Raw genomic sequence first — 12,855 nt, 5'->3', positions numbered from 1 at the left:
AAAGAATGCTCTAGAAGAGAATCAGAAGGGTGTGGAAGAGCTCCAAGGCACAAAGGCAGACCAGAATCTTCCTCTGCTGTGCTAGGCTAGCCTGGAGTTGGTTGCCTGACCTAGACATGTGGCCTGTCTAGAGCCTGAGGGCACGCAGCTGGCCTCTCCAACTACCCAGAAGGCCTTGGAGAAGGTTGAGCAGATGTCCCGTCTGCGTGGGCTACACTATGGGATTTTATCTCATAGCCTAAAATGTGTTGATTATGTTCCATGAGATCATAGTTTACACTGAGGAGAAAAACAGGACATTGTCCTCTTATTATGTCCCTTGCTTATTATCCGACCCAAAAATCACTGGCCACAGAACAATGACAGATGCGACTTTGTTTATATTTGAAAACTCTGTAGAATGAATTCAATTTTATGATCAGTTTTTATAAAAAACAAAATGAAACACAATATTGTAGAATACATCTCCAGAAAAATGCCTGTGGCATGGAATTTATAAATTCACTTGAGTTACTCTGTCAATAATATTGGTTCTTTACCTCCAAGGGTCCGAGTTAGCTCACCATTTATATGGGTATTTATATATTCTAATAAAATTTTGCATGATCTTCATAAGATTCAAACCCTTATTAGGCTTATTTATTTCTAGGTAAGTAAATTTTGTTGCCATTATACATATCCCTTAATATGTTTTTCATTTGAGAGTGATTGACAGCAATTTTGGTGTCTAAATACCTTTGTCTATATTTATATTACATATGTTTAGGACAAGTATTTTCTTTTTTATGTTTATTGATTTTTTAATTTATTTATTCATTCATTCACTTTATATCCTGCTCACTGCCATCCCCTCCCAATATTCCCTTCCCATAGTCCTTCCCCCATCCCCTCCTCCCCTTCTCCTCTGAGAGTGTGGAAGCCACCTATGTATTCCCCTCACTCTGGCACATCCTCTCCCACTGAGGTCAAACAAGGTAGCCCAGGTTGAATATATTCCATGGACAGGCGACAACTTTTGGGATAGTGTCACTCCAGTTTTTTAGGACACACATAAAGACCAAGCTGCACATCTGCTAAATATGTGCAGGGAGGCCTAGGTCCAGCCTGTGTATGCTCTCTGATTGATCGTTCAGTCTCTAAGAGCCCCCAAGGATTCAGGTTGGTTGACTCTGTTGGTCTTCCTGCAGAGTTCTTATCCCCTTCGGGGCCTGCAAGCCTGTTCCCATCTTTTCCATAAGAGTCCCCACACTTTCAGGTTTTGCATAGTTTTATCTATTGCTTTTACCTGTTTAATTATATTTTTCTGAATATCTTTAAGGGATTTGTTTTTCTCTGAAGACCTCTACTTCTTTGATTGTATTTTCCTATATTTCATTAAGGAATTTATTTCCTTTTTAAAGACTTCGATCATTTTTTATAAGATTGGATTTAAGGTCATTTTCTTGTACACCATTTGTGTTAGGCTATTCAGGACCTACTACAGTAATGTTGCTGTGGTCTGATTTTTTTTATTGCCCCGACTTCTGTTGATGGTGTTCTTTTGAGGGCCTTTCGCCATTGTGGATGATTTTGGTCCCTGGATGTTCCTGTGTAAGTAGATGTTGGGATGGGAGTTAACCTCGATGGTCCTGATGTGGCAGGCCTCTGATAGGTATCTTTGGGCTGTATGGTTCTGGATCTGCAGGTCAAAGAACATGGCCGGAGAGGTAGACAGAGAATGGAGGTCACCAGGGAGAGCAGACTTCTCTGGGGTACCCCAGGGGACTCACTCAGCAGAGAAGACAGGTGGGGGAAGGGAAGCTAACCTGTATGTTTCAGGATCTGCGGGTCTGATGAAGGTGGGGGGAAAGGTGTGAGAAGAATGGAGGTCCACCATGGATAGTCGGCTGCTCAGGGCAGCTAGGGTTGCCCTCTCCCTTAGTATTTTCTTCATAGATTCTTTTGCATCTTTTTTTTTTTAAACTCTGTGGAAATATTGTCCATGAATCATGTCTCTTCATGGAAGCTGAGGCTGACTACCTCCATACTCACTGTCACTGTCCCTATCCTCAGGAAGAGTTCCCACCTGAGTTTATTGATGCCAGCATGGCGCCAATGATCAAATTGTACTTGTAAGTGGAGGTCCTGAGCTTATGTAGTTGGGATAAATTTTTATAAACAAAAATCTAGCAGACTTTGAAGACCGTGAAAGGCAGTATTCTACTGGGCATCCTTCCTCTTGCCTTAGCTCCCTTTCTTCCAGGTTAGAATGCATATGCTGCATGCAGCAGGGAGGAAGGCAGCTGTACTGTGAGGGTGAGGACAGAAACTCACAGAGGGCAATAGCATAGAGAAACTACAGAGTTTTAGTGACAGCGTCTAATGCCTACTCACAAAGTGCTTCTTAGGTGGGAAAAAAATAAATTCACATTTGATTAAGGTTCTAGAGGAGGTTAAAATATGCCACTGAGCAAATACAACAGTAATTTAGTAGATTTCATTTATTTTATTTCATTTCAACATTTGTCTTTGTATTTGTCTGTGTTTGATTGGTTTTTTTTTCAGATTGCACTCTTTGAGCATCAGTTACTTTTTTAAATTAAATATCTTAGCTGGTACATAAAAGAGTGAGTTTCATTGTGGTGTTGGCTCCGCCATTACTGTCCTGGTTCCTCTGCTTCCTCTCATTGATCTCCTTCCTCAATGATTTCCCAGCCTCAATAACCTTCCTAAGTTACTGATCAAAACTATCTGTTAAACAACATTTCCGTTTCTTAAAAGGCAAATACTAGGTACCGCCTTTAAAATAAGGTTGTAAAGGTAAGAGTAAGGTGTGTTCAGACTGAGAGTTTGCAGTGGCTGCATGAGTTTTGTTCGTTCTTTAGCAAAGAGATCAAATAGACCTGGCCCTGGTGTTACTGGCATACAAGTCAAGCTACATGGGAATCTGAGGCAGGAGGAGGAAAGGTAAGGTTCAGTCTTTCTTGTGTTAAGAAGTGAGTTCCAGGCGAGCCTAGACAATCTACTGGAATGCTGTCTCGAAATAAAAGCTAAAGTGAATGTCGGGGATATAGCTCAGTGATAGAGCATGTAGCTTGCATGCAGGAAATCCTGAGTTCAGTCTCCAGCATCACAAAAGAAGAACAAAAAGAAAGACGCCTGGATTTATTTTATTAAATAAGAATTAGTAATAAAATAAAAAGAAGCTCTTTATTCTTTGTCATATTTATATAAATATTATATACATATATACATATATATAGTTTCTTGATTATTGATTAGCATGAATATACTATTGCATAGCATATGCACTGTGGGTTTTATAGTCTACCAGTTTACATATGCTACACTTCTATGTATCATCAATGGGACCTAAGATAAGGCCCTTACCTCCTCTCTCCTTATAGATCTCAAGTTCTAGCCAAGAATAATACAAATACAGCAAAATGTGATGGAACAGAGGAATGGCTGGAGTTATGATTATTGGTTTGAGTAGAAATGCTGTACGGTTATTGATGCCAATCAGAGACCAAACCAGAACCAGAGAACTGCATCATCTTCCTGCTACTAGCAACATTGGCCAACACTGGCCTTGAGTTTTTCCTTAGTCCTTTATTTCCTGTGTCTCAACCATCAGTTGTAAACCCACACAGGAACTTCTTTTGAAAATTTTATGTGTATGGGAGCATTGATTGTATATATGTTTATTCACTAATGCATGTGTAATGTGTAAGGAGGCCAGAATAGGGCATGAAACCACCTGGAACTAGAGTTACAGTTAGTTGCGAGTGGTCATGTGTGTGCTAGGAGTTGAACCTGTATCTGCTGGAAGAGGTCCCAGTGCTCTTCACTGCAGAATAATCTCTCCAGATGTTCAACATAAGAACTTGTAAACCTAGCATATGTTAAGTTTGCTTTGGTTACAGTATGTTCTACAAAATTAAAGCACAGGTTATCATATTGGACGTTCTTAATATTTTTATTCTAGTTTGAGTTTGGGGCAAGTTAACTATCTCTCCAGTCTATTTCATTTGTTGATTATTGGGACTTCTAATTTTATCTGCTTCAACTATTACACAGAAATTTCATAAGAATAAAATAGATAGAATAATTCACATAAAAGACTTTAGTGTTAAATAAACAACACATATTACACACCATTTAGCCTCATGATAAGTTTACAGGATATTTACCAAAAAAAAAATGGATGAATTGAACTTTTGAATTTTGTGTCTGTTCTTCTTGTTTTGATGTTAAATTGCTGAAATCAATGAGATTTAATTTATATTAAAAACACAGTGATGTAACGTCCCAGAATATGCAGTAGAAGGAATACCTATAATTTTCCTTCTATTATTTAGTTTTATAATGTATTCTCAAGTATCAAGGCAAGAGACAGAAAACAATGTTAAGTGTGGAATAACTAAAATCTCACCTTCTTAAAATGGGAAGTGAGTCTTTGCCCTCTTGTCCCTGTTATAGTTCAGTTCCTTTGTGCTTAATTGGATTTCCCAGGCAGCTCAGAGAATGATGAAAATATCCAGTTGGGGCTTGTTTCTTCAAAACTTAAGCTGACAACCACACTGCTCTTTGTTGCCTAAATCTCGTAAAATGTTCTGGCTTATTTCCCTCATATAATTATTTGAGGATTCCTTTGACTTAACACAGTGCCTCTATTAGGGATCACCATAATCACCACACCTCAAGTTAACCAACGCTATTTGTTCATAACAATTATTTAGTTCTCATGAAAGCTACGGTGTGAATACATGATAGAATTCCCTTCCCATGAGATTTATTTGCAAGTGAAACTCTCTTCAAAGTGAAATACTGGTGTTATTGAAGCTGACATCCCATAAGGCCCTGCAAAGATACCTCCAGTCACACACTCCAGGAAACTGGTATGGAGATGATGGGGACCAAGATCACTGCTCCTGTTGGTTGTGTCTGTTACGCTGAGGGACTTAGCAAAGCATATTTAAGCATCTTTATATCATTGATGGCAGACAGCTGTTCTTAACTGGAGGAAGATGATTTTTAAGAATGTTGATAATAAGATTTAAAAACAGCTGTGTTCTCCATTTTTTTAAGTCTCAGACTTAGTTGGTATTATATTCACACACATATTCTACTCTTTTCTTCATCATATCTTGTCTCTCTTTTCCTGCTTGTATTTCCCAAGCTGATCTTCAAGCACTCATGCACGAGAACTACCAGATTCCTTTCAGTGTGCTGACACAATCTTCAAGTTGTTTGGGATACTCTATTTCTTTTAAGCCATTTATTTACTGTGACACTCAAAAACTTTCAAATATGTTATGTCTCTCTGTTTCTTCCCAAGGATGAGAAGACCAAGATGACAGGGATTTTAATAACTGTGAGAATGAAACTGCCCCTAGACTAGGGGTGCAGAAGCCAGACCAGCTTGGCATCCGAAGGAGATAAAGAAAGAGTTAACTTTCTTTATCCTCTGAGGTACTGAGAGAACAAATAAGTAAAAACTACACTATCTGCACAGGGAAGCTGAGAGCTGGCTGTGGGAAACTAGGAGCCATACTGTGGAGAGCAGTGTAGTCATGGGTAGACTGTATTGTCCAAAAAGACCGTTTGGATTAATAAGAAATAGAATAGAGTATTGTCTTAAGATCACTAGAAAATTGCCATAAGGAAAAAAATAGCAGAGAAGATAAGTTAAATTTGTATAGCTGAAGCTGATGAGAAGAATATAGGAAATCCTACTTAGCCCCACTCACTTTCATATGAGGGGGGAGATGTGTGATAACTAGAGCTATCCATGGCAGTGGCCGTCCTTCTAGAAAGTTCAGGAGCATGGGTGGAGTCCTTGTTCTTTAAAATGCTGGAATCATTGGAGTTCTGTTCAGGAACTTTTCCCCTGTGCCCAAGTATTCGAGGCTTTTCCCCACCTTCTCTTCTATTAGTTTCAGTGTATCTGGTTTTATGTGGAGGTCCTTTATCCACTTAGACTTGAGCTTTGTACAAGGGGATAAGAATGGATCAATTTTCATTCTTCTACATGTTGTCTTCCAGTTGAACCAGCACCATTTGTTGAAAATGCTGTCCTTTTTCCACTGGACAGTTTTAGCTCCTTTGTCAAAGATCAAGTGACCATAAGTGTGTGGGTTCATTTCTGGGTCTTCAATTCTATTCCATTGATCTTCCTGCCTGTCTCTGTACCAATACCAGGTAGTTTTTATCACTATTGCTCTGTAGTACAGCTTGAGGTCAGGGATGGTGATTCCTCCAGAAGTTCTTTTATTGTTGAGAATAGTTTTCGCTATCCTGGGTTTTTTGTTATTCCATATGAATTTGAGAATTTCCTTTTCTAACTCTGTGAAGAATTGAGTTGGGATTTTAATGGGGATTGCATTGAATCTGTAGATTGCTTTTGGCAAGATGGCCATTTTTATTATATTAATCCTGCCAATCCATGAGCATGGGAGATCTTTCCATCTTCTGAGATCTTCTTCAATTTCTTTCTTCAGAGACTTGAAGTTCTTGTCATAGAGGTCTTTCACTTGCTTGGTTAGATTCACACCAAGGTATTTTATATTATTTGCAACTATTGTGAAAGGTGTCATTTCCCTAATTTCTTTTTCAGTCTGTTTATCTTTCATGTAGAGGAAGGCTACTGATTTGTTTGAGTTGATTTTATAACCAGCCACTTTGCTGAAGTTGTTTATCAGGTTTAGGAGTTCTCTGGTGGAAGTTTGGGGGTCACTTAAGTATACTATCATATCATCTGCAAATAGCGATATTTTGACTTCTTCCTTTCCTATTTGTATCCCTTTGACTCCTCTTTGTTGTCTAATTGCTCTGGCTAAGACTTCCAGTACTATATTGAATAGGTAGGGGGAGAGTGGGCAACCTTGTCTAGTCCCTGATCTTAGTGAGATTGCTTCAAATTTCTCTCCATTTAGCTTGATGTTGTCTACTGGTTTGCTGTAAATTGCTTTTACTATGTTTAGGTAGGGGCCTTGAATTCCTGATCTTTCCAAGACTTTTATCATGAAGGGATGTTGAATTTTGTCAAATGCTTTCTCAGCATCTAGTGAGATGATCATGTGGTTTTTTTCTTTAAGTTTGTTTATATAGTGGCATATGCTCTAAGATCGAGAATTGACAAATGGGACTTCATAAAATTGCAAAGTTTCTGTAAGGCAAAGGACACTGTCAATAGGACAAAACGACAACCAACAAATTGGGAAAAGATCTTTACCAATCCTTCATCTGATAGAGGGCTAATATCCAATATATACAAAGAACTCAAGAAATTAGACTCCAGACAACCAAATTACCCTATTAAAAAATGGGGTATAGAGCTTAACAAAGAATTTTCAACGGAAGAAACTCGAATGGCCGAGAAGCATCTAAAGAAATGTTCAGCATCCTTAGTCGTCAGGGAAATGCAAATCAAAACAACCCTGAGATTCCATCTCACACCAGTCAGAATGGCTAAGATTAAAAACTCAGGTGATAGTAGATGCTGGCGAGGGTGTGGAGAAAGAGGAACACTCCTCCATTGTTGGTGGGACTGCAAGATGGTGCAACCACTTTGGAAATCAGTCTGGCGGTTCCTCAGAAAATTGGACATAGCATTACCCGAGGATCCAGCTATACCACTCCTAGGCATATACCCAGAAGATGCTCAAACATATAATAAGGACATATGCTCAACTATGTTCATAGCAGCCTTATTTATAATAGCCAGGAGCTGGAAAGAACCCAGATGTCCTTCAACTGAGGAATGGATTCAAAAAATGTGGTATATTTACACAATGGAGTATTACTCAGCTATTAAAAACAATGAATTCGAGAGGTTCCTAGGTAAATGGATGGAACTAGAAATTATCATCCTGAGTGAGGTAAGCCAATCACAAAAGAACACACATGGTATTCACTCACTGATTATTGGATATTAGCCTAGAACCTTGAAATGCCCAAGATGCAACTCACAGGCCACATGAAGCCCATAAAGAAGGAAGACCAAGTGAGGGTGATTCGGTCCCTCTTAGAAGGAGCAACAAAATACTCAAGGGAGCAAATATGGAGACAAAGTGAGGGACAGAAACTGAAGGAGGGGCCGTCTCAAGACCACCCCACCTGAGTATCTATCCCATGTGCAATCACCAAAGGTAGATGCTGATGTGGAAGACAGGAAGTGCATGCTGATAAGAGCCTGAAATGGATATCTCCTCAGAGGCCTTCAAGAGTCAGACATATTCAGAGGCAGATGCTCACAACTAGCCATTGAACTGATCATGGGGTTCTCAATAGAGGAGTTAGAGTGAAGACTGAAGGAGTTGAAAGGGTTTGTGGCACCATGAGGAGAGCAACAATACCAACCAACCACAGCTCCCAGGGTCTAAACCACCAGCCTGGGAGCACTTAGGGGGGGATCCAGGGCTTCAGCTGAATATGTAAAAGTGGAGGGCCCTGCTGGGCATAGGTGGAAGAAGAGAACCTTGACCTCATGAAGGCTGGATGCCCCAGGGGGTGGGAATTTTGAGGGTGGGGAGGTGGGAGTGGGGGGGGGGTAGATAGAGGTTACATCCACAGAGAAGAAGGAGGAGGGGCGAGGGGATTGGGGGTTCCAAGGGGGTGGTGGGGGATGGGGTAAGGGGACAACATAGGAAATGTAAATAAATCATCCAATAAAAATAAAATAAAATAAAATAAAATAAAATAAAATAAAATAAAATAAAATAAAATAAAATGCTGGAATCAGTTATAGCTGTAAACCACTGTGATACACTGTGTGTTACAGATGACATTCATGAAATAAGAAGGTTGCCCAAACAATCGGCCTCTAAAAGGATACTTGGAAGTAACACTACACAGATTGAGCAGGTTGTATTTATACATTTAGCAATACACACACACACACACACACACACACACACGCATAAAACAATAATTAATGAGAAAAAGGGCTATACATTTTAAAGAGTGAAAGGAAGAATGCATCGAAGGGTTTGGAGTGAGGAAAAGGAATGAAGAGTGATGTAATTATCTCATAATCCCAAAAAATAAAACATAATTTTAAAACAGACCTTGACTAGACAGCTTCTTAGCTTTCCACTTAGAGATTTCAATATTCGATATATGTCGTGCTTTTCTCCCTGGGGGTGAAATTTTTCAGCACAAGGATTAATTGTTCCTTAGAAACCCAAGAAATTCAAGGCATGCTGTGGGACCTCGATAAATTATTAACAGCCAGAGCTTTAGACCGTCTAGAAGCTGGGTGCACAAATACCTTTTAATCACACCTATTTAAGAATCATTGAAAATTGGGCTAGAGACAGTGCAGGGGTTAAAAGCATTTACTGTTCTTGCCAAGAACCAGAGTTCAGTCACCAGCCCCTACTGGGTGACTCACAAGTGTCCGTAATTCTGGTTTTGCAGATCTGATACTCTCCTCTCGTCTGCACTGGTTCTTTACATGCATGTGGTGCACATAACCTCACTCGCACATAAAAAAAAGTGAATAATTAAAAGAAAAAGAATAATCAAAGTAGTGATGTAGAGGTAGTGTGAGGAGTGAGAAGAGGGCTGGTCGTAGTGGGAGAAAAATGGGAGACAGGGCAGAAGAGGAGAGATGAGCTCAAGTAGATGAGAAAGTTACTATTGTTTGCTTTGGGCTGAAGACTTAGTTACTGACTGCATTTTAACAGTATAAAATGCCTTCATTATTATAGTCTATTGGGGTACCTAATGTATCATTAAGTGTAAGCAATATTGACAGGCGTGCTCATGTATGAATGCACACACACAGATGCCTGGCCACAAACAAACCTGGTGTTCTCTTTCCCTGTGATATCCAAAAGACAGCGTTCACTTTAAAAAGACACATATTGTATGATGCTACTTTAAGCAGAATCTAGAGCAAACCGCATGCACGTGCAAATATCTAATGTGCCAGTGGAATTGAGAAGCATGTTAGAATTAATAGCTATGTGTGGAACTCCTTGACACTACAGTGGTTAACCACTGGAGAGAAAGCAGATCGGTTTATAAAACAAAATGAAACTGTCAATCAACATCTTTAATTATAGCAGGAGTCATAGTAATGAGTCTTTTTGTTGTTGTTATTAAAATTACATTCGCTAAAGAATTTTTTCTAGTTTTATTCATTGAAGGAGAGACATCGAATGTGTGTTGCAGTTGAAAATATGTGTTTCCCCCCCCCCCGGGGTTGTGTATTAGAGAGAAGCATGGGTTTCCAGTACTGTAATTTATAAATATTACAAAATGGCTACCACTCTTCCCTGCTGTCTCCTTTAAGACTGTTACATACACTACAGCAACCAGTTACGCAATCCGATTTTCAGTGCAGAAAGAATCTCATGGAACTGGGCTATTTGCATGTGTCTGGCAGCCATTTCCAGGGCTCATTTAAAAACTAAATGATACCGTGCGAAATGCGTGCCCTGGAATTACAATTAGCCCGGGTATCCTAGTGCATTTTATATTCTGTTTACAGCTGTCAAAATTGACCTTTTTTTTTTTTCCTGGCTAAATTAGGCTAAGTCCAAGTAAGCAGAACTAGGGTGGTCACATTTTGACTGGATAAATCGGATAGAGGTTTTGCAGACAGCTGAAGCATCTATAGATGCAGTTGAAAATAGCTAGGAAGGAGGAAGCTTCTCCATGGAGGAACAGGTATCTCTCCTCTTGCACAAGGGACCTTGCTGCCAGCAAACCACATTTCTGGGAGGTTACCTGTCACTTCAAAATATCTGCACCTTGTGACTGAAGGTCATAGGTCAGATTTTCAGATGGCTTTGCTCATAAATCAATTCCTTAGACTGATAAACCTCTCAAAACCATTGGCATGGCAACAAAGAATTAGAGCCTTTGTCCTCCAAAATAAACAAAACAAAACAAAACACCTGTCTTCAACAAACTCTAGGCTTAATAATGCTAATAACTCTTACAAAGCAATGTTTGTTTTTTGTCCAAATACTGTACTAATTAGTTTCTGTGGACAGCTTCCTTTAATTCTGAAAATCCTAACAGTGTAAGTTCAATTCTAATTATTTCTTCTTTGTTACAATTGTAAAAATACAACTCATTCTAGTTAAGAATGTTGCCTAAGACTGTATTCTACTAACTTTGAGCCTCAGGAGTCCAGCACAGACCCAGGGCTCCAGGGTCCCAGCACCTGAGGCTCCTCCTGTTTTCTGAGATCAGCTAGTGCTCACTGAGAAAGGTCTTGTGAAAATGTTTTGTAACTTAATATACACTCCTCACCTTTATCGCCTTCTGTCTCTGGTTTAATATTTTCCTTTCGGTCTTAAAAAAAGGTTTTTATTTTATTTGTGCATGTATACGAGTGTGTGTGTGTGTGTGTGTGTGTGTGTATTTATTTGTATGTGCACATGAATTATGGTATCTTACGATTGCCAAAGCAGATTGCTGAATTCTCTGGAGCTGGAGTTACAGACAAGTGTGTGGCTCTTCATATGGAGCTGAACCTCAACTCTAGTTCTCTGTGAGAACAATCAGTGCTCTTAAGTACTGAGCCATCTCTCCAGCCTCCATCTTGTACTTTTATCCATGAGAATTCATTAAGCACTACCCTATGTACAATTCTTTAACAAACACAAGTCATTTCTAAGGTCAACGACCTCATTAGACATGGATAGTTGGCTAGGTTTCTAGGACCAGTCATGTTGTCTCTCCTATTGAGCAGGTAGTAGAAAGTCCAAGTAGAAAGTTGTTGGTTACTATCAGTATGTGAGTGCTGCATATTATATCACAGATGTCTTTCCATGTTGGTCATTTGTTGTGGTTTAGAGAAGTTACAAGTGGGTAGGACTGTTAACTGTTTACATCCTTTGGTGGCTTCCTGGTTGCCACTCTGACCCATGTCCTTCCTCAATTGGTCAGCTGGTACACGGACTACTAACTTGTCTCCTAAATCCTAGTATTGTTTTCTGTTAAATAAGTTCTTTTCAGAGCTATTCAATAACTTCTCAAAAGTGCCAACCTGTATCATATTGTTGCTTAAACCCTTCTCTCTTCAATGCCCAGGTATTAAAGGACCACCTCTTAGTCAGCTCCATAACCATTCTAGGCCTCCTCCCCTTTCCTCTGGGATGTATCTTCTGTTCATGTGCTGTGATTTTCCAGCACCGCCACCTTTATCATCCTTTTCTCCATCTGTCTTCTTCCTATTCTTCACCATGTCCATTAGCTTACCCTTGTAGAATTCACTCATGGAGTAGTTTTAGGGTGGCCTTCTCTCTTTCCAGAAGATTCTCAAGAGCAAATCACTCCCATATGGCATGGCTATTTTCTCTGTGTTTCTGTCATCTTGCCCATAGCACAGTGTCCCCACGTGATCTCTACCTTCCACCATGTCAGGTCTGCATCAACTTTGTATTTCCTAAGTACTATTCATGTCAGGTACACAGCTCCTAGGACATGGGATAAGGATTTGTGGAATAAAAGCGAAACTTCCCCATTTCGTTTTATAAAAGAGAAAAGCAAGATTAGACAGTACACTCTGGTTTAAAAGTTCAGATTTTGTAGAGAAACGGGCAGGCTGCTTCAGGGATATCATTAATTGCACACTCTGAAACTTAACCTTTGGCGATACTGCTACAGCACTAACCCACCTGAGAGTACTCTGTTTGGGTTGAAATACGTTTTTACCAGGAAATGTCAGTGTTGTGGCTGTTAGGATAGAAGGCCCGGCTTCTTCAGATCTCCTGCTGGGCCTAAGTAGGTCAAGCATCTCATTGTGTGAATCAGTGGCGCTGCCTGAAATAGAAGGCAGACAGATACATCATTTTGTTCAGCCACTGCCTAGATAAACGCAGTTTTGATGCGATACAAGCAGAGCTTGAAATC

Source organism: Grammomys surdaster, unplaced genomic scaffold, assembly GCF_004785775.1.
Source record: "Grammomys surdaster isolate TR1022 unplaced genomic scaffold, NIH_TR_1.0 99, whole genome shotgun sequence".
Lineage (NCBI taxonomy): Eukaryota > Metazoa > Chordata > Mammalia > Rodentia > Muridae > Grammomys > Grammomys surdaster.
Note: the sequence above shows the minus strand (reverse complement) of the source record.